Here is a 26,721-nt window from a genome sequence, read left to right on the forward strand (position 1 = left end):
AAGGCTATCCAATACATACACTTCGCTTGAGGGATGTTTTAACTATGATCACCTCTAACCTAGAAGCCTCTAAATGGGAAGAACAAAGGCTGGAGAAGGCCAACCACAGAACATTTGTCTCCAGAAGGAAAATACTCCTTCTGGAAAGTGAAAACACGCCTAGAATGCTGTACTGAGCTGAGCTCCTCAGTGGAAGTCTTGTTACACAGAACGTACTGCAAAGAAGCAAACTTTCCTGCAGTTTAAATTACTACAAGTGATACGTTATTCTGGCTTCTAGAAAAACCATTTACTTGAATTTTCATGAGTATTATTGGAAGAGAGTTTATAAGGATCAGAAGAGGGAAAGCTTTTTGATGGTCATAAAAGGATGCAACTCATTCTAGTTCAAGATTTTTCCACAAAGAATATGCTTTATACTAATAAATATAGCATTAAATCTTTAAAACAATCCAAGTGAAAAGAGGATTGAGGACTTGGCAGAGATATTAGTGGCATTGTGTAGCACTAATGTCTGCATTTTTATAAATCAACTTTAAACTTCTGTTGAAGTAGTGTATTTTGTTTTCAAACAGAATTATTATTAATCAGATGTTTTTTTTAATTATCTGATTTAGATCTACTTTTTATGCCTGACTTATTATAATCTTTTTATTCTGATATACAGTTCAAATGTCACTGCAGCAATAGAAAGGCTGTAATTAGATCAAAGCTAAACCTTTTTATCTATTTATTCTGCATGACAATATGAATATAATTTAAGTCTATCAATAGGCAAAACATAAACAAGAGCTAATTAACTGGCACTGTTGTCATCTGAGAATAAGCAGATGTTGTTGGCCAACACAGGGGCTGTGATCAGCTAGCAGAGAAAGACTTCTAAATTCCCCTTGCTGAGCTGAAATATTCCATTACACATCTGACAAATCTATGTCTTATTTTTTGTCTACCTGCCATCATGAGGATCAACTTAGGACATCAACAAACCTTCATCAATGAACATGCTAGCCTCCCTTGATTTTCCTCTGTTGAGCCCTACTTGTGATTATTCAGAATTTTGTGAGGTTCTAAAAAGAAAACTGGATATGTCCTTTAAAACTTATGCTTTGGATGACATTAGTATCAAAAATATGAGACTGTTTATTATGACCCATATTCAAGATATCCATCATTGTGGTTAATTAAATAATAGTTATCCTGAGCTAAGAATTAATGGTGAATTATGCACAGATATTCCCTTAAAAATTTCCCCACCAACACAAACTAGGTTGCTCATGTTTTATTAAATGAGTATACTTTGTCATTGCTTCAGGGGGATGTGCCCTGCGGGTGGACCTGAATATATTTTCCTGTTCTGGATATTTAAAAAAAAAAAAAAAAAACTGTTTTGGTAAATAATGGAAAAAAATATATCATGTCCATCAATGTTACATTCCTGAACTTGAAATCAGAATTCTACTGATGTGATCATGGACAATATCATTAGTTTCCTAACACCATATCCAAATTGACTACATGCCAGGCATTATGTTAAACAATTCACATTCATCATCTCAGTAAATCATCACAATAATGGTAAGAAATAATTTCTAATATTATATTATTTTTTATTGTTGTTATCATCATAAACATAAACATAAGCATATCCATTTTAAAAGATATGGAAGCCAAGACAGAAAGTTATATAGCTTATCCAGGTTGTACAACTCGTAAACAGCAAAAATTTGGATTCCAACCTAAATCCTAAATCTCTGTTCCTCATCACTGTACTACTTAGTCTTTTTAATCTAAGTTAATTTATCTTAAAAAAAAAATGGGTGAAAGCACTATACTCCTGGCCATAGTTAAAAACAGGGACCGTATTTCTCATACCCCTATAAACAATTAAAAAAACTAAACAACTTTTTCAAATGATGAACAAAAGACAGAACAAGACCATGATCCATGAAAAGAGAGAAATAAAATTGTTAGCCCTATGAGGGCCTGACTTTGACACATTTTAGACCAGCTGCATAGAAGAGGATCCCTAAGCAGAACCTGAAAGTTACACTGGGTTGAGGAGACATAGATTGGAGCAAGGGGCCTACAGTAGCTGGAATTCATGAAGCACAGTACCAGACAGGAAGGAGCTACACGACAACCTCCAAAAAATCTGCATATAGGTGACTTTCTATCTGCTGATAATGGGATATTAAACTGTGCAAACACTTAGGGTAAATCTTCATGAAACCAGGCAAAAAAGAACTGTATGCTGAAAATTCCTAGACATCATCCAGGGCGGAAAGACATTCAGGGTCTGACCAGCTATATTGGAAAATCCTTACTGATCACGTCAATTGATGATATCACAAGAGTCACACTTTAATAGTTATGCTAAAATACCCCTAGAGTGAGGGTGACTCTAGATAAACCCTAGCATAGCCTAAAAATAAGCCCTGAAAAAAATGAAAAAAACTAACATATTTAAAGGCTTCCCAGGACAAGGTCTGATAATCTTTGATAAAGACAACAAAATATAACAAAGCAACACATCAACAATGTAAAGTACCAAATAGTCATCGTCCAATCTAAAATGATATAGATGTCCCCAAAGAAGTAAGCTGTGGTCTATAATCGTGCAGAAAAATCGGTTAATAAAGAGGGACTCATAAATGATAAAAATGGATGGATACTCACAACTAGTTCCACAGGATAGTATTACCCTGATAACAAAACTAGCCAAAGACATTGCAATAAAGAAAAAATAAAAATAAAAACAAAAAACCATGGGTCAATGGCCCTCATGAACATAAATACAAAAACAAAACAAAACAGAACAAAACAAAAACCTATTAACTAAATATTAGCAACTAAAATTCAACAATATAAAAAATATTAAGTGAAATTTATCCTGGGAATTCAAGGTTTTCTGACATTTGGAAATCAGTTATTGTAATGCAACATATTATCTGAATAAAGGAAAAAAACTCATATGCTTACCTCAATAGATAGAGAAAAAGCACTTGATAAAATTCAGTATTCATTGATGACAAAATATCTCATGAAATTAGGATTAAAAGAGAATTTCCTCATTCTGATAAGGTTTATTTATGAAAATCTAACTCATATAAATGGTGAAAATAAATATTTTTCTCTAAAATTTGAAACAAAGTAAACTTTCTCTCATCACTTTTATTCAACATTGTTCTAGGCTGGAGTAAGGGAGGGGGTTAAGTCTTAGCCAATGCAATAATGCAAGAGATAAAAACATACAGGGACTGGAAAGAAAGATGACAGAACCTGCCTAATCTTATGAAACCCTCAAAAATCTCCTAGAATTAATAATCAGATTTGTTTTGATTATAGAATGTAAGCTCAATAGACAGAATCAATTGATTTCTCTAGTAACAAAAAAATTGAAAAGATATACCATTTACAAAAAAATGAAGTTCTTAGGGATAAATTTTACAAAATATGTACACTCCTTATACGTTAGAAACTGTTAAACATCTGTGTGAAATTAAAGAACATCAGATCATAGTTTAAACTACTCAATATTAAGATGTAATTCTAAATTGACATATTTATCAAAATTCCATTCTAAATCAAGTTTTCATTTTCTATAGAAATTGATAATTCAAAAGTTTATATGAAAATAAACTTAGAATTGCTAAAAAAATTTTTTAAGGATAAACTTGGACTACTCACACTCCTGGATTGGAAGACTTACTATAAAGCATCAGTAATCAAAATGGTGTAGTACTAACCTAAGAATAGAATTTAATCAATGAAACAAAATAGATATCCCAGAAATAAATAAATATATGATGTTGCCTTATACACGCATGCATATATACTCAAATGACTTTTGATGAGGGTGCCATATTAATTCAACAGAGAAAGGAATGGCTCTGGAACAATAGTTTACTCACGTGCATTAAAAAACTAAGTTCAATACTCACCTCATATTATACACATACCAACTTGAAATGTGTCATAAACTTAAACATTAAATCCAGATCTATAACATTTGCTTTCTATAGAGTCAGTAAAGATTCCCTAAATAGGAGATCAAAGGGTAAAACTAAAAGCAAAATGATAATTGAACTTAATCAAAACTAAAAATTCTGCTCTTAAAATGAGCACTAATTAACCCAGAATTCAAGCTAAAGAAAAGAAGAAAATACTGGAATTACACATGTCTGACAAATGGCTTATATCTAGAATTCATGAGGAGCTCAAAAAAATTAAAAATAAGTCAACACACTAAAAACTGGAAAAATATTTTAAAAGACAATTCACAAAAGAAGATACATGATTTTCCCATAAGCACATGGAAAGATACTTAATATCATTTAGTCATCATGAAAATACATATTTAAAACTACAATGACATACCACTTCACAAAAAAGGCTAAAATTATAACGACCAATAATACCAAGTGTTGGAGGGGATATAGAAGACCTAGAGCTCTCATATACTGCTAGTGCGATTATAGTAGTATAATACAATCATTTGGAAAACAATGTAGCAGAGTCTTCTGCTTCATAACTTTTTTTCAAAGTTAAATGCATACTTCTCATATGACACAGTATTCCACTTTTATATATTTATCCAAGAGAAATGAAAACACATGTCCTGGCTATACAAAGATGGATAACCAAAGGTTCATTTTAGCTCTTCATAATAGCCCGAAACTGTAAACAATAAACAAATGGTGATAGAGTCATACAATGGATTGCCACACAGCAATCAAATGGAACAGACTGCCGATACACACAAAAAATGGATGAATCTCAAAACATTATGCATCATGTGGTAAAAAAGAAGCCAGGGGATAGTGGTGTGCATACTTTACGACTCCATTTTTATGAAACACTAGAAAAGAAATCAGACCAGTAGCTTTCTTGAGCCAGGGATGAAGGGGGAGTGCCAGGAAATAAGCACAAGGCAATTTTTTTGAGATGATAGAGATTTCTACAGTTTGATTGTGGCATCGGTTAGATGGTGTACATATTTGCCCAAACTCAAGCTGTACACTTAAAATGAGTATCATTTTAAGTACAAAATAGGCTTTAATAAGATTAACTTTTAAAAAGATTTTATACACTTTTTAATTTTTTTTTCTTTCTTAAACCTTTACTTTAAGACATTATGGAAAAATTCTACAAGTACACATGGAAAAATAAGACACGGTCACACTTAAAAGTGAAGACAATTTAACCAGAAAGCTTTAACGCCTGTCAGCTACTGTTGAAGCTAAAGTTGTGAGTTTAACATGCTGTAGTGCTGAATGGAATGGTAATTAGTGTTCCTCTCTTTCTTCCTCATGCTCTTCTTCAACAGAATCCATACCAACCTCTTCATAACCCTTTTGCAAGGCAGCTATATTCTCAAAAGCCTCAGAATACTCTCCTTTCAGGGCATCTGGATGGCTCAGTCAGTTCAATATCCAACTCTTGATTTCAGTTCAGGTCATGATCTCAAGGTTATGAGCTTAGAGTCATGAGGCTGAGCCCCACATTGGGCTCTACACTCAGTGGTGAGTCTGATTAAGCTTCTATCTCTCCTCCCTCTGAAATAAAACTCTCCTTCCCATGCTCTCCCCCCTGGACCAGTGAATGCATGCTTGGCACACATACATGAGATCAAATTTGTGGCCCAGGTGAGCCCAGGACTTAACAACAGCTGTGGTACTACTCAGCATGCACATAGCTCATTGTAGTTTGGTCAGGTCTCCACCAGGTACCTCAGGGAGAGGCTGGTAATTAATACCAACTTTGAAGTCAGTGGAGTACCAGTCTACAAACGGGACGCTTGGTCTTAATGGTGACAGCATTAACATTAACATCCTCTGGAACGATGTCTCCATGGTGCAAGAGGCAGCAAACCATTATCAATAGAGTTCCATCAGTGAGGAAGTGAACCCAGAAACAGTTCACCCTCCAAAGCTGTGGAAAACCAAGACATCCTAAACACCTGTGAACTGGTGAGCCAGTTTCTGAATTTAGTACAAGATATGGTCAATCTTGCCAGTGGTGTAGTGCCCTTGGACGTAATTGTTGGCAGCATTTTCCTTGCCGGTGATGAGATTCTCAAAGTGGAATAGCTGGAAGTAGGCACCAGTGTAAACTTCATCCATGACCATGGATTTCAGGTCTACAAACACTGCCCTGGGCACATGCTTGCCAGGATCCATCTCACTGAAGTAGGTGTTGAAGGGGTCATCTTTTCCCCCAGTGGTCTTTTGCCTTGGCATGTGACTATTGGGCTGGATGCCATGTTCCAGGCAATTACTGATATATGTTCCAGGCAATTATATGTTCCAGGCAATTATATGATATATTGAATGCCTCCCAGCAGGCATTATTGATATGAACAGCAGTCTGGCCAAGATAGATAGAGAAGCACTTGTGCGTAATAGCTACAGGTTAGCAGGTACAGAGGACAGGAGCAGAGAGCGGGTCCCACTTCCATCCCTGACAAGCTGAGTTGAGGTAAGTAATGCACTGACAGTATAGTTTTTTTTTTTTTTTTCTTTTTTAAAAAAGGGTTTATATTACTAAATTTCTGTTATGGGCTGAATTGTGCTCCCCAAAGTTTATATGTTCAAGTCCTTGGGGATAGGTTCATTAAAGTGATAAATTGCTGATGTTATTAAGATGGACCCTAGTCCAAAAGACTGGTGTCCTCAAGAAGAGGAAATTAGGAGACAACACCCATAGGGAAAGCCATGTGAAAACGCAGGGAGAAGACAGCAATTTATAGGACAAGGAAGGAAGTCTCAGAATGAAATCAGCCCTGTTGACACCTCAATTTTGGATTTCTTCCCTCCAGAATGGTAGGAAAATAAATTTCTCTCATTGAAGCCACTCAATCTGTGGTGCTTTATTATGGTAGCCCTAGTAAGCTAATACAGTCCGACAGAGCTACTGAGATAATTAAATGAGATTATGATGCACTGGGATTCAAGATATAATAACCCTTCCCCTCCTTGATTTTTCTAGTGACAGCCAGGGTTAGAACTACTTGTATTTGTATTCAAAGTTAATTGGCAAGACTGAGATCCCTTTCCAACACCTGGGAGAATTTCTAAACCCTTCTAGTCTACCACTAGACTAGAACTTCCTCTGTTTCCAAGTGTCATGATTCTAGGATTACCTATCAAAATAAAGGAGCTCTTACCAATGTTAACATTTATCTGGTAAGCTGTTAAAATATTGAAATGTTTCAGTATCATTGATAAATAGCTGCTATCCTAAGCTTACTCCCTCCCGAGAGCCCCCACAGCAGCCCGCCTTGTCCCTCCCCGGGAACCTTAGATCTCTCTCAGATCCAGCTCCTGAATGGATAATGTCTGGCAAAAGTGAGGCCATCTGTTCTTATAAGTCAATGCCCCATGTCACACCTGTAGTTAGATATTTTGATGATCAGGGCGCCTGCTCAGTGGGTTAAGCCTCTGCCTTCGGCTCAGGTCATGATCTCAGGGTCCTGGGATCGAGCCCTGCATCAGGCTCTCTGCTCAGCAGGGAGCCTGCTTCCCCCTCTCTCTGCCTGCCTCTGCCTACCTGTGATCTATCTCTCTCTCTGCCTGCCTCTGCCTACCTGTGATCTATCTCTCTCTCTGTCAAATAAATAGATAAAATCTTAAAAAAAAAAGATATTTTGATGATCACTCATTTTAAGGGATGTGTTTTATAATGAGTAAAAAGGCAATAAGGGTAACTAATTTGAAAAAAATTTTAATACAGATTTGTTTGATTTCTGGGACACCTTTGTTTTGTTGGCCTGATGTAGGCTTGGACCACATCAATTTAAGCAGACTCAAACAAGATCATGTTTGCAATGTTTTAAGGTACAACACCTTACTTGTACATTCAAATTTAGGGTCAAGGCTTCATTAACCTCCTCTAGGATCGAAAGTTTGTGATATCCATGCACTTCCTTGCTCACAAATATAAACCAAGCCTGGATGTGTGCATGTGCATATGTGTCTGTGTGTGTGTGTGTGTGTGTGTGAGAGAGAGAGAGAGAGAGAGGACAGAGAGAGAGAGCACGTGCACATGCGCTCTGAAAAGGGAGGAGATTTGGGGCGTGTTGGCAATATATTGGCAGAGTAAGGGCTATCTTTTGCCAGCACTGCACTGCAATATAATAATGCTGCATTTAAATTTTAACTGTAAGCACTATGCAGGATTTAGGGCATTTTGCTTAGAACTTAAACTAAAGCAAATGAAAGCATCTAAAATAAAAACTGGCAGCCAGGACACTGCTGCTCCCACTGCAGTTCCATTTAGTTATCTCAAAGAGCTTAGATGATCTGATAGAACAGAGGAAGCCCAGATGAGCTTTTCCCTGGCGTTGCAGTAAAGCCCACTTACTTGCCGAGTGCTGTACCACTGTTTGTCATGTGTGTGCCACAAGAAGCAGTTTTTAATTCATGCCTCTATTACCTAAGACTAAAGGTTCAGTCAAGTATCAGATGAAACTCTGGCATCTGAGAATATGTGCTCAGTCTCAGCTCCATCCTCTTATTGGGATCTGGCCCACTCCCTAGAACTGGTGTGAATTTTTATTTCAAAAGAAGAACAGTTCTGATAGCTGTGCTTCCCACTCAGAGGAGGTTCGGAGTGTGAAGTATGGATCTGAAGTCTAACTGTCTGGATAGAGAAGTGTGGGAAGATTTCAAAGGTTGAATCTTTAAGAAATGTATGTAGGAAGGGAACAGAAATTGAAATCTGCTATTAATAGCAAATGTTAATAGTTATTATCATTATTATGATCAATAAAGTTTTATTACCACCTACTAGTCCAAAATATTATTTTAGGCACAGGAGTTATGAAAAGACATCCTAGGTGATAATTCCCTCTGAGAATGTATTGCTGGTACAAGAGAAGACAGATAGCTTAAAGAGGAGGGCATTACTTGACCTATAGCTACTATGGGCAGGTGAGAAGAAGTGAGGACCTGAGCAAAACATTTACTGTTATGTGACACTGCTTTGTTCTCCAAGTGGCGTACAGTGGGGTGCAGGGCAAGGAGCTAATGAACGATGAGCTCCAAGTTAGACAGGAGCTCAAGTCTAGCTTCCAAGATTTAGCCTCTCAATGCTAAAAAGGTGATATTAAGGTTTTGAGAGGACTTCGTAAAATAATGCATGCGAATCATTTAACACAATGCCTACCCCATAAACCAAGCATGAACAACAATCACTTCAAAACATCAACAATAACAACAAAAATTAAATGTAGCAGAGAGTTAATACAGACAAGTGAGTAGTTATACAAGGTTGGAGCATAAATATAAGCTGTACCCCGGAAATTTTTGCCTCTTTTTCTATAAGTATTGAGGAAACTCTAAAAGTATTTCAGCCAAATAGTACGGGGAAGAAACAGTTAAGGGAAGATAAAACCAGAGATTTCTTTTTTTAATTTTGCTTTTTGACTTTTTTTTTAAATGCAGGAAGGGAAAACACACAATCAAGATTATTCCCAAAAGAATATATGTGATTTTATGTTGAGAATAGCAAACTTCAAGAGAAACAATTTAATGACACAGAATTATATTTCCTACTCTTAGTGTCTTGGTCTATTTTAGAGGGTAGTTTTGGCCAAAGATTGATAGGATTCTTTTCCTTGCTGAGCCCAATTAAGAATGAAGTATTTTACCAAAGCAATAAAATATTCACACTCATAATATACAAACATTAGTCTAAATATTTCCCAAAAAATCCCTTTACTTGCTACTCAACTTAATTAGTAATCAACTATCACCCACACTGGGTTCTCAAACTCCCCCTCACCTGTGTCTCTTTCCTTAATTATTTCAAAGTCCTGAGATTTTTGATAACTCCCTCCACTCTCTCCCTATCTTAAAAAGGTTAGATTTTTTAAAACTAATTAATTCAGGGTCAAGGTATACAGACCACTGAATATGTCCTTAGAAGTAATCTGCCTGCTTCTTTTATCCCAAGGTGATGGACAACAATAATAACCAATTATAATCTGTACTTTCCTATTATGGACATAGGGAGGCAGGTCTCCACTATTCTCTAGAAGACATTGCAAAATTTCACACAGGCAAAAATTCCCATGAAAGTTCAAGCTCCAATGACTTAAGTAGATCCTGTACTGAATCATCACCTGATACATAAGCTGCCTTTTGGACTAGAAGAGCACACTGCTTTCTCTTTCCAAGAATGACTTTTCAGTCCACAAGGAGGAAGCCTCCACAAAATGGCACAAAGACCCTTTGAGTTAAAGCAAACCTTACTCCTGGATTCTGCTGTGAATACACTTTATCTAATCATAATAATGTAAGATATGTTCACAGGTTCTCAATTTTGGAATTATTCAGTAAACAGAATTTAAGATTGAACCCAAACTTAGAAGATCCAAAATAACAGCAGAGTTGAAAGAAGTTATGGGATGAGAAAAAAGTTGAAAGAAGTTGTGGGAGGAGAGGTGAGAGATCCAGTAGGGACACTAATGCCTGTATTTCACACAAGGAGAAAGAAACACTCTTGAAGCTAATGGAAAAAAAGAATAGGCTTAATTATATTATTTAAGGTTAAAAGAAAACAATAAAAGCACTGAAGAGCAATATAGGTTATTTAACTTGGGAGGTAGTGTTTTTTAGTTAACTTCTCTCTCTCTCTTTTTTTTAATTGTAAATAATAAACCTATGTTTTTTTCTGTAGGTAGTGGCTAATTGACCCCATGCTATGAGTAAAAGAGACTTAACTGGTTGGGGTACCAGTTAACGTCTCTTTTACTTATAGCACGGGGTCAATTAGCCACTACCTACAGAAAAGAAACATAGGTTTATTATTTGCAATTATAGTGATGAACCCCATAACAGCTGAAAACAGAAATAGTTAAGATCATTATCTCTAGCTGGAATCTGGGACAGAGAGTAAATGTAAATCTGACTTTGGGCTGTGTACTTTATCAAATAAATACTACATATATATTTTTCTCCTTCAAAGAGCACAATAAAACAAGTATAGATATAGTTTTATTGTCCATATATTAAAAGGCAACAAAACCACACCTTATATATGTAATAATAATTTACAAAAAATTTTACTGAAATTTGATTCCATTTGCCACAACAACTTCATGTGTAAGTTGGGCTCCTATTATTAATTTTCCCCTTCTTAAAGATATGAAAACACATTGTTGGCTCCCAGCAAGATAATTTATTACTAGAGAACATGCAAACTGTTTGTAACTGGCCAAGAAAGTTTTGGCTTTACCCCAGGACTTCTGATGTTAATTCAAAGCCATGTCCATCAGGGAAGCTGACATTTTTTGCTTTCCCTAGACTTGAAAAATTATGGCTTGCCAGGCTTGCCTAGAATTACCAAAAATTGTCATTATGTTAACAAGAAGTCAATCAGTCACCCAAAAGTTAAGAGCAAGTTATTGTTTTCAACATCTTAGCTTCATGAGAAAATTTAAAAAAAAAAAAAAAAAAGAATTTAATAGGTATATATTTGAAGACACATGATCAGAATATTTTAGGCTAATGGAATTATTAAAGCTTACATATTCACTGCCTAAGCAAATTATGTCACTAGACCGCAATCCTATGACAATTTTTTTAAAGTCTAAGCAATGTTATTCAATAGAAATATGTGAGCCATGTATGTAATTTTAAATTTTCCTGGTAGTCACATCAAAAACTAGAAGGAAGCAGACAAAATTAATTGTTTTAACATATACACAAAATACATATTTTTTATAAACTACAAAAGAAATACATTCTTTTTTTTTTTCAAATGAAGTCTTTGAAATTTGGTATGCATTTTACACTTATAACCTATCTCAGTTCAAATTCACCATATTTCCAATGCTTGAGATTCACATGCTCAAACGAGGGAGATTTCCTGAACTAAACATAGCCACTGTGTTTAATGGCTACCAACTAGGCCCAAATACTGTAGGGACCTCAGACCTGGGATTTAGTAACTCCAATACCCAGAGGAGAAAGAAGATAGAACAATACCTTAAAATATCAAGAGTTCAGAGCCAGTCCTTAATGATGAGATCAAATGTTTGTCAAACTATCCAAATGTTTGTCACCTATATCATTTTTTTAATTTTATTTTTTCAGTGTTCCGAGACTCCTTGTTTATACACCACACACCATGCTCCATGCAATACGTGCCCTCCTTAATACCCACCACCAAGCTCACCTATCCCCCCATCCCCCTCCACTCTAAAACCCCTCAGTTTTTTCTCAGGGTCAGAGTCTCTCATGGTTCATCTCCCCCTCCTATCTCCCCCAATTCACTTTTCCTTTCCTTCTCCTAATGCCCTCCATGTTATTCCTTATCCTCCACAAGTTAGTGAAGCCATATGATATTTGAATCTCTCTGCTTGACTTATTTCATTCAGCATAATCTCCTCCAGTCCCATCCATGTTGATACAAAACTTGAGTGTTCATCCTTTCTGATGGAGGCATAATACTCCATTGAATATATGGACCATATCTTCTTTATCCATTTGTCCGTTGAAGGGCATCTTGGCTCTTTCCACAATTTGGTGATTGTGGCCATTGCTGCTATGAATATTGGGATACAGATGGCCCTTTTTTTCCCTACATCTATATCTTTGGGGTAAATACTCAGTAGTGCAATTGCAGGGTCATAGGGAAGCTCTATTTTTAATTTCTTAAGGAATCTCCACACTGTTTTCCAAAGTAGCCACACTAAATTGCATTCCTACCAACAGTGTAAGAAGGTTCCCCTTTCTCCACATCCTCTCCAACACTTGTTGTTTACTGTCTTGTTCATTTTGGTCATTCTAATAGGTATACGGTGGTATCTCAATGTGGTTTTGAATTGAATCTCCCTGATGGCTAATGATGATGAACATTTTTTCATATGTCTGTTAGCCATTTGTATGCCTTCTTTGGAGAAGTGTCTGTTCATGCCTTTGGCTGATTTTTGATGTGATTATCTGTTTTGTTTGTATTGAGTTTGAGGAGTTATTTATAGATCTTGGATATCAACCATTGTGTTTGCTGGAATTCCTAACAACAGCAATCAGAAAATAAAAAAGGTAAATAAATAAAAGGTATTCAAATCAGCAAAGAAGAAATCAAACTCTCTCTTTGCAGATGACATGACACTTTACATGGAAAACCCAAAAAACCCAACCCCCAAACTACTGGAACTCATACAGCAATTCAGTAATGTGGTAGGATACAAAATCAATGCACAGAAATCAGTTGCTTTCTTATATACTAATAATGAAAATATAGAAAGGGAAATTAGAGAATTGATTCCATTTACTATAACACCAAGAACCATAGATACCTGGGAATAAACCTAACCAAAGAGGTAAAAAGGATCTGTACTCGAGGAACTACAGAACACTCATGAAAGAAACTGAAGAAGACACAAAAAGATGGAAGAGCATTCCATGCTCATGGATCGGAATAATAAACATTGTTAAAATGTCTATACTGCCGAGAGCAATCTATACTTTCAATGCCATCCCGATCAAAATTCCACCAGCATTTTTCAACATGCTGGAACAAACAATCCTAAAGTTTGTATGGAATCAGAAAAGACTCCAAATTGCTAAGGAAATGTTGAAAAAGAAAAACAAAACTGGGGTCATCGTGTTGCCTGATTTCAAGCTTTACTACAAAGCTGTGATCACCAAGACAGCTTGGTACTGGCACAAAAATAGACACATAGACCAGTGCAACAGAGTAGAGAGCCCATATATGGACTCTCTCTACTCTATGATCAAATAATCTTCAACAAAGCAGGAAAAAATATGCAGTGGAAAAAAGACAGTCTGAAGATAAATGGTGCTGGGAAAATTGGACAGCTATGTATAGAAGAATGAAATTTGACCATTCTCTTACACCATAGACAAAGATAAACCCGAAATGGATAAAAGACCTCAACCTGAGGCAGGAATCTATCAAAATCATAGAGGAGAACATAGGCAGTAACCTCTTCAACATCAGCCACAGCAACTTCTTTCAAGCCATGTCTACAAAGGCAAAGGAAACAAAAGCAAAAATGAACTTTTGGGACTCCATCAAGATAAAAAACTTCGCACAGCAAAGGAAACAGTCAACAAAACAAAGAGGCAACCCATGGAATGGGAGAAGATATTTGCAAATGACAGTATAGACAAAGGGCTGATATTCAAGATCTATAAAGAACTCCTCAAACTCTACACTGTATCATCTTTATCAATAAAAACTATCTTAAATTTTCCATCAGTTTCCCTGCTAGACATTCCCACTCTAATTTTCTTCTTGCAAAAGATTACCACCAGGTTTTTAAATTTAATATGCTACACATAAACTCAGCAGCTATTTGTGCTTGGTATCCATAGTGAGGTTATTATTAGGAATACAGTTAAGGGTGCAGTAGGACAATTTTACCAACCACTTATCAGGTTGCAAATTCATAAAGAGGAACCACCTATAACTCAAATAGGGTCATCACTCCCTTGATCATACGCTATTAATATTTCCTTGAGGCTATTTCCTAATAAAACTGCTCAAAGAACAGGAATAAGCTTATTAAGAGGAAAAAAAGTTAATTGGTAATGATGTGAAAATCAAGCTTGGGTTTTAAAGTCCCCAATCTACAGCATATATTTAAGTAGTTACCAGATGACTGGGTGCTGTCTGCTAGAGTAATCATTCTTTTATAAATTAATAAGTTTTACTCTTATAACAAGGAGGTGCTTTAAAGATAACTATACATATTAGCTGAACATTAGCCATAACAAAATATATACATGCTCACAAAGCTCCATGCCAACTACACTAAAACTGAAATAATTGTATTTGTAAATACAATTTAATTGGAAAATATTAAGTAGTCTCATCAAACAGATCCGTTTATTCAATGCTTTGGCACACATTTGCATATGAATTTATTTTAGTAGACTCATCATAATATAGTTCTGTTAAAGCACCTTTACTGTTATGAAATAATCATCACCTGATCTTACAAATTTGCAAATCAAAACTGCCCCTTCTAAGTCAAATGCCACAAAATTCTCTCGTTATGACACATTACCTGGGATAGCTGCAGTAATTCTAATGCTGATATGAAATACCGTCTTCCCAGAGGATGATGCTGGCCGAGCTCCTACCCATTCGTCCACTCACTCATTTATGTATTATGTGTTTCATTTTCTTTGTTTGTATCTGCATCGAATCAGTGACTTTTTGTCCAGGTAGATGTACAATTAGGCAACCAAAAAGTCATTATGAATTATATTTTTCAGATCTCCTTTCTTCTACTTGTATTTCTCAACACTTGAAGGAGATTTCCTCACCACAGCAACAAATTCTGAAAACTCTCTTTTCTGTTCCATCCTTTTTATTCATAAAATACACTTACCTTTCTCAAATCTTCTCTAAAGGTTCTCTGAGGAATTCTTCTGCATGTCCTATCTGAAGACTTCCCTTCAAACTCTCCTTCTTATCTTAACTCCCTATTACAAAAATCCCAGAGAACCAGGTAAAAACCTGCAAAGAAGCCAAGCAAAGAGAAATAAATGAGATGACAAGGCCTCTAATCTTTTTGAATTTGTGCCATTGAAGTTTGTTTCTGCTGATGATCTGATATTATTTCCTTTATAGGACAACATGAAACCAACATATCTTCCATTTTGCCAAAGTTATCAGGACACTCAGAATGAAATCTACATTAATCCATTAATTTGATGTCTAGTAACAAAAAGATTTACCTTGCTATTTTTGTTTCTTTTTAAATTGTGTTTACATGTTTAAAGCAAACTTAAATACTTCTTAGATTAAAAAAAAAAATCAGCTCCAATTTCCCCTACCCTCTTATTCTCCCCCACATCTCTACCCCAACAAAGCTAGGGCATCTTTCCATGGTGGCTCCTAGCAATTGTTAAAATGCAGTGAGTGCATGTCTTTCTTGAAAGAAGTCCAGATATTAAATAACATTAAGGAATGATTCTGAGCATTATCATGTCCTTGGTCCCTTTCACTATGTTCAGTGGCAAATAACTACTACCCGGGATAATGACGAATCCTTATCATCATTGAAAGATCTATCTCAGCACCATAAATAGTCCCTCTGGGTTGTTCAAGTAATTTGCATAACTAAAAGATATAGCAAAATAGTGTGATTGTTTTTTATCTCCATACACAGGATATTTGAACACTTATCAAAAAAAAAATCTCAAGAACATTCTTGAGCATACTATATTTCTTGATTTAAATATAAAAGTTATTTTAAAATTACCTGTGTGTTTGTGTGTGTGTGTGATAACAACATTTAAATTATCGTAGGTCTGGGGCACCTGGGTGGCTCAGTGAGTTAAAGCCTCTGCCTTCGGCTCAGGTCATGATCCCAGGGTCCTGGGATCGAGCCCCACATCGGGCTCTCTGCTCAGCGGGGAGCATGCTTCCTCCTCTTTCTCTGCCTACTTGTGATCTCTGTCTGTCAAATAAATAAAATCTTAAAAAAATTTTAAAAAAATAAATTGTCATAGGTCATAGCAATGGATGCCACTGCTCGATGACAGTATGAAGAAATAAAGGTGTAGAAAACCTAGATTATGCCAAAGGGCCCATGCAGGGGAGGCAAGAAATAAAACCAACATTGGTGGGGTGGAATTTGATTTTGAGGAAAAGTGAATTGGGGTAAATCAGAGGGGTAAAGAGTGAATTGGGGTAAACCATGAAAGACTGTGGACTCTGGGAAACAAACTGAGGGTTTCAGAGGGCGGGGGGGTGAGAGTTTAGGTGGCCCTGGTGGTGGGTATTAAGGAGGGCATGAATTGCATGGGTGTAGTGCATAAATAAGGAATCTTGGAACACTGAAAAAAATTTTTTTAAATAAAAAATTTTAAAAAAATAAAAAATATTTAAAAATAAAAAATTAAAATTAATAAACAAATAAAGTGGAAAATTTGGTACAGTCAATGATGGGGTTTATATAAGTTTCTAGAGATAAGGACTGCATTTTGAATAAAAGTGAATCTCCATTCTTTATGATTTTAATATCCTAATCCTCACATCCTGCTTGTCTCGACTTACTCTTCTTCTACACCCTTTACTTAATAGTTTTCCAATTATATTTACTAGTTAAGGTTATATGTTCCCTCAATATATCCCTCTTCTGACATCAGCTCAGAGTCCTTGAAAATCTGTGGTGATGTTTCCCTATCAATTTCCCTGGTGGTTCATTTTGTTCTATTCTCCAAGTATTCTTAGTTCATGATTTAATTTTATCTGTACTTTTCCTCTCTTGGAGTTGAGCCAGTGTTTTAAGCCATGACTCCAAGAGATACCAAACAAATGCTGGCTGAGTGAAGCAGGAGCAACACGGCTCAAACTCTAGGTTATGTGTGCTTCTGATCACACACACACACACACACACACACACACACACACACACAAACACTTCTCTTTCCATAAGTACACAATAATTCCCTCAGCATGCTCTTCTAACATGTCCAAGGCTATTTTAAATCCATTTTCTTGAAGGACGTTTTGTCCAATTATATAACTCACAGCCCCACATTCACATAGCTAACTCTGTCATTATCACTCTGGTTTATGGTCCACCACCCTTCTGAATCTGGTATCATCCATGCATTCCAGGGAAAACTATCCTCAGTGACCCATAGATAACTGCATTTTCAAGACCTTCCCAGGTAGCCTTCACCCTCTTTTTTCAATCACATTTAACTACATATAGTTTCCTGACTATTGTAGACCCTGGATATTACTACCTTCCCCAGAAATGCTCTTCCTCTTAGATCTTTATCCTTCAGAACTCTTAGCCTTATGATCTTCTCTAAAGACCCCATAACATAACTCAAGTATCATTCCTTCTATAACTCATCGCACATTTTACATTACTTTATTATAACTCACTGTGTGTTGTAATTATGCATGTACATTTTACATTTTACATTACCTTATTATATCTCACTGCATGTTGTAATTACTCTTAATATAAAAATGTATTTGTATATTGAACCTATGCTCTTCATATTTATATAGCTGCCCACAAATCCCTACCTGAAAAGAATTCTATCATGCCATAGTGATAACCTAAGTAGACAAGTAATAAATGTTTGTGAAAAAAAAGATTGATCTTAATGCAATTTCTTACATATCAAAATTTCCAAATCAAGTTATTAGCTTCTGTTATTTTTTTAAAGATTGTATTTATTTATTTATTTATTTGAGAAAGGGAGAGAATGAGAGAGCACAAGTGGGGAGGAGAGTAGAGAGAGAGGTAGAAACAGACTTTCTGCTGAGCAGGGAATCTGAAGTGGGGCTCAATCCCAGGATCCTGAGAATGTTACCTGAGCTGAACATAGATGCTTAACCAGCTGAGCCACCCAGGCTCCCCTATTAGCTTCTGTTATATACCAACACTACTAAGTAGGAAGAAAATAAAATTAGCACTAGAATTTAATGAAACCAACCATAATAGTGAAGTCTCATTTAAAAATTTATTCTAATTGTCCTAATAATACAGTCATATAACAATGGTGACATTCACCCATTTATGAAGTGAATTGTTTATTGAACACCTAGGGTATTCCAGACACTGTGAATATGTCAGAAGCAAAATGAAAAACCCACTGCCACTTAGAAATCAAAGAAAAAGATGAAAACTCATACAATTAGCTAAAGCTAGAGTTAAAATGATGAAATGGGACTGGTAAATAAAACTATTATCCCACATGTATTTTGCTTCTGAAAAGAAGCAGATATGTTCTGCAAAATTTAAATAACAGAAAGGAAAAAATCTTTTGATTTCCTCACTCTTTGTCCCACTCCAAAGGAGGATATGAACCAACCAACATATTGAGCATGAAACCTGCTGCTGTGTGGACTCTATTTTTTTGAGGCAAACAAGACATGACAAACAAATTGTCATGCTTCTCCTTCCCCCAGGACACCATACTGCTCTTTCTATATCTATCTAGAGGATGCAACACTCAGAAAATAACTGGCCAGAAAGTAGGAACAGGTCTTAAGCACAGGCATGGAAAGAGCCAGAGGAGTAGAATATTCTGAGTACTACTCTTTTTCATCCAGTTCACCAATTTAATTCATTATAAAAGGAAGTTGGGTGGGGAAGTTCAAGAAGGGATATCAGGTGTTGAACTTCAGCAGGGTTGCATTAGGCAAAAGGCTTTCAAACTCTAGAAATAGAAATAAAGACTATGTGCAATAATTTGCTCTTCTCTTGTCATGCATCTAAGATGGAACCAACAGAACAAATACTCAAGTGGTTGGTGAGTAAGGTCAAAGGTAATCAATATACTGTATTTGTTTATAAACACTAGATATAGATCTATTCCTTCAAGGAGGAGACAACAACAAGCAAGTTAAAGACAACCTATGCAGTTCAGGAGAACAGAGTGTAATGATGAAGACTCAGAAGAAGAATATAAGTCTGAAAGTGATCCACCACAGGAATCAGGATAATCTTGGAAAGAATGTAATCTCTATATAATGGAGAAACCCACATGACCCCACAGGTTAAGAGGAGAGGATGGCAGCATGTGAAAGCAAGTGATTTGAAGATTCCAAGGGAACCAAATATAATAGAAGGATTTAATTTTTCTTTGGAGGCAATAAAGAGTAGGGAGAAAAAAGAGGAAGAAGACAAAATATGAAAAAAGGTCTATAATGAATACAAAAGATGTATTATTTTAATTAGAAAAGAAAAACCCATACAATTAAAGAGACTAATAAATTTTAAAATCTTGATAAAATGAGTGACTTTATAGAGAAATATAAGTAGCTCAGACTTACTCAAGAAGAAATAAAAACCTGAAACTGCCAAGAATATCGTTTTCTCTTCTTGTGTATACTGTCCTCTAGCATAACCAGCCAGGGGCTAAAACAGGTGTGAATTTCCTTTCCTTTCACTGGAAGGAAAGAAGCCCTCATCCTACTACCTCACCCAGCAGACCAGAGTTCTCTAATGGTATTCCACACCAAGCTATGCTTAATTACCCACCATGCATCATAGACTTGCTCTTGGCTCATCTCTTCCTTGAGTGCCCAGGGAAGAAGAGTGTTGTGGTTTGAGAGAGAATTTAGCTTCTCCTGAGCCTCCCTAAACAATACTAATAGCCCAATCTTGCTGTAAGTTGTTAAGGCCATTCCTGTGCACTCTTTCTCCTTCATTTGTAATTATTTTTCTGAATCCCCTCTTCTCTCATCAAGATGTATTAGTTTGCTAGAGCTGCCATAACAAGGTGCCATAAACAGGGAGTCTTACAAAATAGAAATTTCTTTCCTGGTTCTGAAGGTTGGAAGTCCAAGATCAAGGTGCTGGCAGGGTTGGCTTCCTCTGAGTGCTTGCTCCTTGACTTGCAGATGGCCACTTTCTTGCCACATTTTTTGAGTCTCTTTCTGTATATCCCAATCTTTTGCTATAAAGAAATCAGATTGGATGAGGTCTACTTAATAACCTCATTTAACCATATTTACCTCCTTAAAGACCCCATATCCAAATACAGTTATATTTTGAGGTACTAGGGATTAGGGCTTCAACACGTGAATTTTGAGAGGACACGATTAAGTCCAATGTACCACAGAAGATCATAGCAAGTTTAGGTTCCCCAGCTGCTTAGCCATGACCTTACTCTGCAGTGTCTACTCCATTTACTCTGCTCTGTCTTTGTCTACATGTGACTAAGAAAACATTGCCTCTTACCTCTATGGATATCAAATTTCCTCTTTCACCAAATAAAAATTTGTCTAGATAAAATTTGTGGTGTCCTAAAACCTTAACAGAATCAAGACCCTAAGTCATTGTGTATAAATTCAATCAGATGTTACAGTGAGGGGGTAAGATGCTGAAGAAAAAAGTGTGAAAGCTCAAAACAAAGAAGGCAGGGGCCATCATGACACAAGCCCCTTGTCTTCCAGGTTACAAAGGCTGCAGGTTGATACTCATAAAGGCAGCTTGAGGGAGCTGTGCCCAGCCCTTGCAGCTTTGCTCTGGCAGGTTGAGGGAATTTCCTCTGAGTCTTTCTTTTTTAGCAAATCACCTGTGCCATCTCCCAAGTTCCCCTCACATGTGAAAGTGCTCTGTGTTGCAAGAACTCTTGTCTTAATTTACCAATTTGAAAAGTCTGCTGTCCAGTTGATGCATTAAAAGTCCAACCCTTAAGGAAGGTTCTATTATGTTTATACATCGGTCTATTTTGAAGCCACTGTCTTTTCGGTCAACCTATTATTTTTAAATTGTCTAGTGCCCGAACAAGATACCTCTGTATAAAAAGCAATGCCCTTAAAATATAGATGAAATTATTTTTTCAGCCAAGCAAATTAATCTTTGAATAATATGAGTGTTCTAAGAAATTTTAAATATCATATGCATTAACCTCCGTACCAACCATTTACATTTGACTGTCATTCAGTGTTAGTCTGATTGATGTGCTTACGTAGATTTCGCCTCCACAGAAGACAACACAACAGTAGCAAAAACAACCATAATAAGGTGGATGGTTAATTTTATTTAACAACTTGACTGGGCCATGGACTATCTACCTATTTGGTTAAACATTGTCATAGTCCATTCAGGTTGCTAGAACAAAAATGCCATAAAGTGAGTGGCTTACAAACAACAGAAATTTACTTCCCACTCTTCCAAAGGCTGTTAGTCTAAGATCAAGGCACCAATAGATTCTGTCTCAGTTTTAGACCTTTGGTTGAATCATGTCCTCGGAATCAAACTCTGAGACTTAACTTTCTCATCTGTAGAATGGCAACTACAGACGATATGTCTGTTGAGGACCTGCTTCCTATATGGTTGGCTGTCTTTTTTCTGTAAGCTCTTTTCTCTTTTTGCTCTCTTTTCTCTTTGGGGTCTCTTTTATAAGGGCACTAATCCCATCAAAAGGATTCCATCCTCTGGAACTAGAGCGTATCATGCTTAGTGAAATAAGTCAAGCAGAGAAAGGCAACTATCATATGATCTCCCTGATTGAGGAAGTGGTAATGCAACATGGGGGCTTAAGTGGGTAGGAGAAGAATAAATGAAACAAGATGGGATTGGGAGGGAGACAAACCATAAGTGACTCTTAATCTCACAAAACAAACTGAGGGTTGCTGGGGGGAGGGGGGTTGGGAGAAGGGAGGTGGGGTTATGGACATTGGGGAGGGTATGTGCTTTGGTGTGAAGGGTGTAAACCTGATGATTCACAGACCTGTACCCCTGGGGATAAAAATATATGTTTATAAAAAATAAAAAAGTTTTAAAAAAGAATAAATAAATTTAAAAAAAAAAAAAAAGGATTCCATCCTCATGACCTAATCACCTTTAAAAAAAAAAAAACAAAAACCTCCTAAGCCATCATCTTGATTTTAGGTGTTTAACATATGAATTTTGGAGGGACATAAACATTCATTCCTGCATGCGTGTGTCTGAATGAAATTCACATCTGAACCGACAGGTAGAGCAAATCAGATCACCCTCCCTGATGTGACTGGTGCTTGTTGAAGCCTGAATAGAATAAAAGGCTGAATAAGAAGGAGTGTTTCTGCTTGACTGTCTTTGAGCTGGGACATAGAACTTCTGCCTTTGGACTCAGACACAGATTATAATTCACACTACTGGTTCTCTTGGTGCTCCAGCTTGATTACTGCAGATAGTGGGTTTACTTCTCAGTCTTTATAGTTGCATCAGGCAACACCTCATAGTAAATATATATGTGCAACCTGTATGTATATATACATATGTGTATACACATATATGTGTGTAATACACACACACACACACACACACACACACACACACATCTTGTTTGCTCTGTTTTCCAGGCTACTTCAAAAGCTACCAGAATAGAGCCCTTAGTAAGTCCCACACATCATATTACGTCTTTACATTAAGTCCAGGTAACCTTGTAAGCAGCTATAAGGTAAGTACTCTTACTATCTCCATTTTTGCAGTAACACAGAAAACAAAGCTCAGGAAGATCAGGCAAATTTCCTTAGGTCAGAGTGGAGATTCCAACCAACCCTAATGGTCTGAGTCCAGAATTCTGAGCCTAAACACTTGTCCCCGCCAGCAGAAGCCAGACTAGTCAACAATTTCCATTCTGTGAATTCTCAGTTTTAGACCCTTGGTTGAATCACATCCTCGGAATCAAACTCTGAGACTTAACTTTCTCATCAGCAACTACAGATGATGCTGTGAAAAGCAAAGGAGATGACACACATTTCATTATTATTGTAGTAGTCATTGTGGTCAGCCTCGGTCCCTCGTTTAGTAACTCTTTTTTTTTTTTTTTAAGATTTTATTTAATTATTTGACAGACAGAGATCACAACTAGGCAGAGAAGCAGGCAGTGAGAGGGTGGGGGGAGCAGGCTCCCTGCTGAGCAGAGAGCCCGATGTGGGGCTTGATCCCAGGATCCTGGGATCATGACCTGAGCGGAAGGCAGAGGCTTTAACCCACTGAGCCACCCAGGTACCCCTCGCTTAGTAACTCTTATTGTTATTGTTAATGATTGGTGTTTGTTATACGCTGTGTTATCACTAATTTAATGGTTAACCCTCACAACTCTGGACGCTTCATTAAAACTATTACACGCTGTCATCATTTAAGCGGCTCCGTTGTAAATGAAGCTTTATCACCTATTGCTTATTGCACAGCCTTGGCTCTGCCTGAGTCCTCAATGACAACAAAGAAGGAGGGAAGGACAGAGGATCCGGGTGAAGTGCCACGTGACAGAGGGATGGCTTGGAAAACGCTTCGGAGTCGAAGAGCTCTCTCAGGAGGTAGAGCCAAGGTTTACGTTGCCACCAGACCACATCTAAGAATGGAGGCCATTATCTTCCATTCTGTCTTAAAGTTTGGAGCAAGTGGCAAAGGCAATCCAAACAGGCCCAGTGCCCCCATCTAAATCTTTTCTTTGAGAATGGTACAATCCAAGTAGGCCATCCAAGCAGGGATATAAATGAAGCCACAGTAAGCATTTAAACATTAATCACAGAATGTCCATGTTTACCACCAATTAAGCATAATCAGTGAGGTAAAAATCTTTCCATCTCACCTGTAGCTTCAGAGTACTTGGCTGTTTGATTGATGGACTTCCTACCTGGGTTCATTATCAGGCTTGCTTAGAACAGCACTGCTGTTTTATCAGCTCTGCTTCCTTTCCTCCAACTCCCATGCCTCTGGGAAAAGTTGGAGGTATTTTTCTAGCTAAAGTCGAAACCTCAGTTGGCTGCGTGCAACACTTTTTTTTTTTTTTTTTTTTTTCTCATCAGCTCCCACTCCAAAATGCTTTAATCCAAAAAAACTGTGAGTTGCCATGGTGACTCCTATTGTAGTTGCTAGAAGCTTTTATAAGATGCAGTCATGCTCCTATTATATTTCACTTTTTAAAATTTCCAGCAACAACAATAACAAAATAAAGCTTCATTTGTTACAGTAGGAAGCGATGTGCTTAGCAATTTGCAAGCAAAATGAAAAAAAGCTGAGGAGCAGGAAACACAGGGCCCCCCACAAGACCCCCAGGGAAGAAAACCTTCAATGCAGACTGCAGAGGGGAGGTATTTCTAAAAGAGGAGATGCTAGCACAGAACACAGATCCTCCTGTTCTCTCCAGCTTAAAAGACCTTCTCAATTTCCAGAGGTCTAAATAAATGACTGAGTAAGTCAGACAAAGAAAATCTCTGATGTGCACTTGAAAGACCAGGGGTCGGCAAACTATGGCCCAGGGGCCAAATATGCCCTGCCACCTGTTTTTTAAATAATCACAGGCCGACAGACACATCCATTCCTTTATGTACGGCCTACGGTGGCTTTCATGCTAAAGTAGAAGAGTTGAGTGGCTGTGCAGAGACCTTATCACCCAAAAGCATAAAACATTTACTATATTGCCCTTTACAACAAAGTTGGCTGATCCCTGCTCCAGGGCTGGGGAGTGGTAAAAGAGTTAGGGAAAGAGAAGGTGGCCAAACGCATTTTGGAATCCTGTTTGGATATCTGCCTTGGTTTTCCATAACACCTTATTTTAACTCAGATTTCGAGCTCTAAGAAAGTCAACTTCCCTCCTGTGTTCGCACAGGTCCTGAGCAGATGCCAAGATAGGGTTAGACTGCAAGAGATTTTCTGGAGAATAATCCTGTGAGGGGCAGAGTCCGGGGAAGCTGGAAGAAGCAGGAGAAGGCTTTGGAGAGGGCTGCAGATGGGACTCCAGCAGAAGGAAGGGGAAAGGAAGGAGAGTCGGTGGGAAGAGTCTCATACTGCAACACAGCTCTAAAGGTTTCAGCCAGGCCTCCAGAGTCTGCAAGCCAAAGTCACCCACAAGAGGAGTCCTGCCCTTATAGGAATGGGTTTGCCTCAGAACAGAAACGGGTTCAGAAGGCAGCAGCAAGACCTCCAGCACCTATGCGTCCCACAGCAGATCCAAGTTTGCCTTGGAAGAGTTTGCCTGGCCCTCACCTCTCTTCCAGACCATTACTTCAAATTTAACTTACAACCAACTTGCTCCTGACTGCTGAGAGGCTGATGTGTGTGCAGAATGCTGCATTAAATACAGTAATGAGGAAGAAGAGAACAAAGGATAAAAAATTCACTAAGAAGTTCAAAGAGGGGGAAGATAACTTTGGAATTGTTGACCAGGGAACTGGGACCTCTGACTTTTCTCTGTGATTGTTTGGTAGGCTCTCAGAGCAAAGGTAAACCTGGAAGACTCTCCTCCTGACTTCATTCTAAGCCATCTGACAAGACAGCCCATAGAAGGGTCTACCATGTGTTGGTTCTCAAGTTGCTGTCCCATGGGCTTCCTCTGTACATCCTCTGTACGTGTACGTCTAGAGAGCTGAGGGAGAGCAGATATTCTACACGTGAAGTGGGACAGATGTCAAATTGCTTTCGAGTTTCCAACTATTATTCCTGCTTTACAATGGAAACAGGCAAGGATGAAAAAGGGATTTCAAAAAGAGGAATTCAGATACTATTTCACACAGTGCAAAGGTTTGCCTCCTTTCTTTCTTATCTTTCTTTCTCTATTCAACCTCCTTATGTTAAAATCTGACTGAGGAGTCACTATGACCATTAACTGATAAATCATATAGCCCAGCATCACTCCAAGAGTGCCAAAATATTGTTAAATAAATAAGGCAATGAATTGGGATTGAAAACAATCATGCATGCTTTCTCTCTGTTGTAGCAACTTGAAAGGACGACCTGAAATCTCAAGAACCTGTTGGCTCTTGCTTAAAAAGTGGAATTCTCCTAAAATAGCACTTGAGTTTCAGAATTAAAAGACAGCTTTCTTCCATGAAGGAAAATCAGCAAGTCAGCCTTCTCCTTCCATTGTTTTCTTACTGATACATTAAAGATCAAATCATCAGACCCAGATATTTGTTCATCTGGAACCTAGGTCACCTTTCTCGTGCTCTTATTCCTCACTGCCATGTAACAAGATACTGCCACACTTGTCCTTCCCGCTTCAATTCTAGTTGGTATTAGGAAAGAAATAGAAAAAGGACAAATAGCTTTCTTCTGTTCCTCAAAAGTTAAAAGCTGGTAGCTTTCAGGGTTTCCCATCATAATATTTTTTCCTTAGTAACAACTTTTTTAATGAGAGCTTGCTGGCAGAAAATCTTGTTAATACTACAGAAAGATACCCAAATATCCAAACTTTTATTTATCATCCATTATACAAACAGCAGTAAGAACAATATTAATATGCATCATATTCACAGATATATTTTTCA

General features: G+C 37.3%; 1 protein-coding gene and 1 pseudogene across 2 annotated transcripts in view; one reads left to right on the forward strand and one right to left on the reverse strand.

The window, feature by feature from the left end:
* EMCN (endomucin) overlaps nt 1-26,356 on the forward strand; it is a 140,211-nt gene extending 113,855 nt beyond the window's left edge. Inside the window, exons 12-14 of one of the 2 annotated variants that reach the window (XR_009353030.1) lie at nt 22,810-22,907; nt 23,644-25,975; nt 26,172-26,356. The gene's annotated coding sequence lies outside the window, so the exon portion shown is untranslated. The remainder of the gene's footprint in view (nt 1-22,809; nt 22,908-23,643; nt 25,976-26,171) is intronic. The other variant, XR_009353032.1, reaches the window with a different exon arrangement.
* On the reverse strand, nt 5,541-7,356 carry LOC131824084 (tubulin alpha-2 chain-like; annotated as a pseudogene).
* Nucleotides 26,357-26,721: the final 365 nt, after the last annotated feature.

Source organism: Mustela lutreola, chromosome 1 (assembly GCF_030435805.1).
Source record: "Mustela lutreola isolate mMusLut2 chromosome 1, mMusLut2.pri, whole genome shotgun sequence".
Lineage (NCBI taxonomy): Eukaryota > Metazoa > Chordata > Mammalia > Carnivora > Mustelidae > Mustela > Mustela lutreola.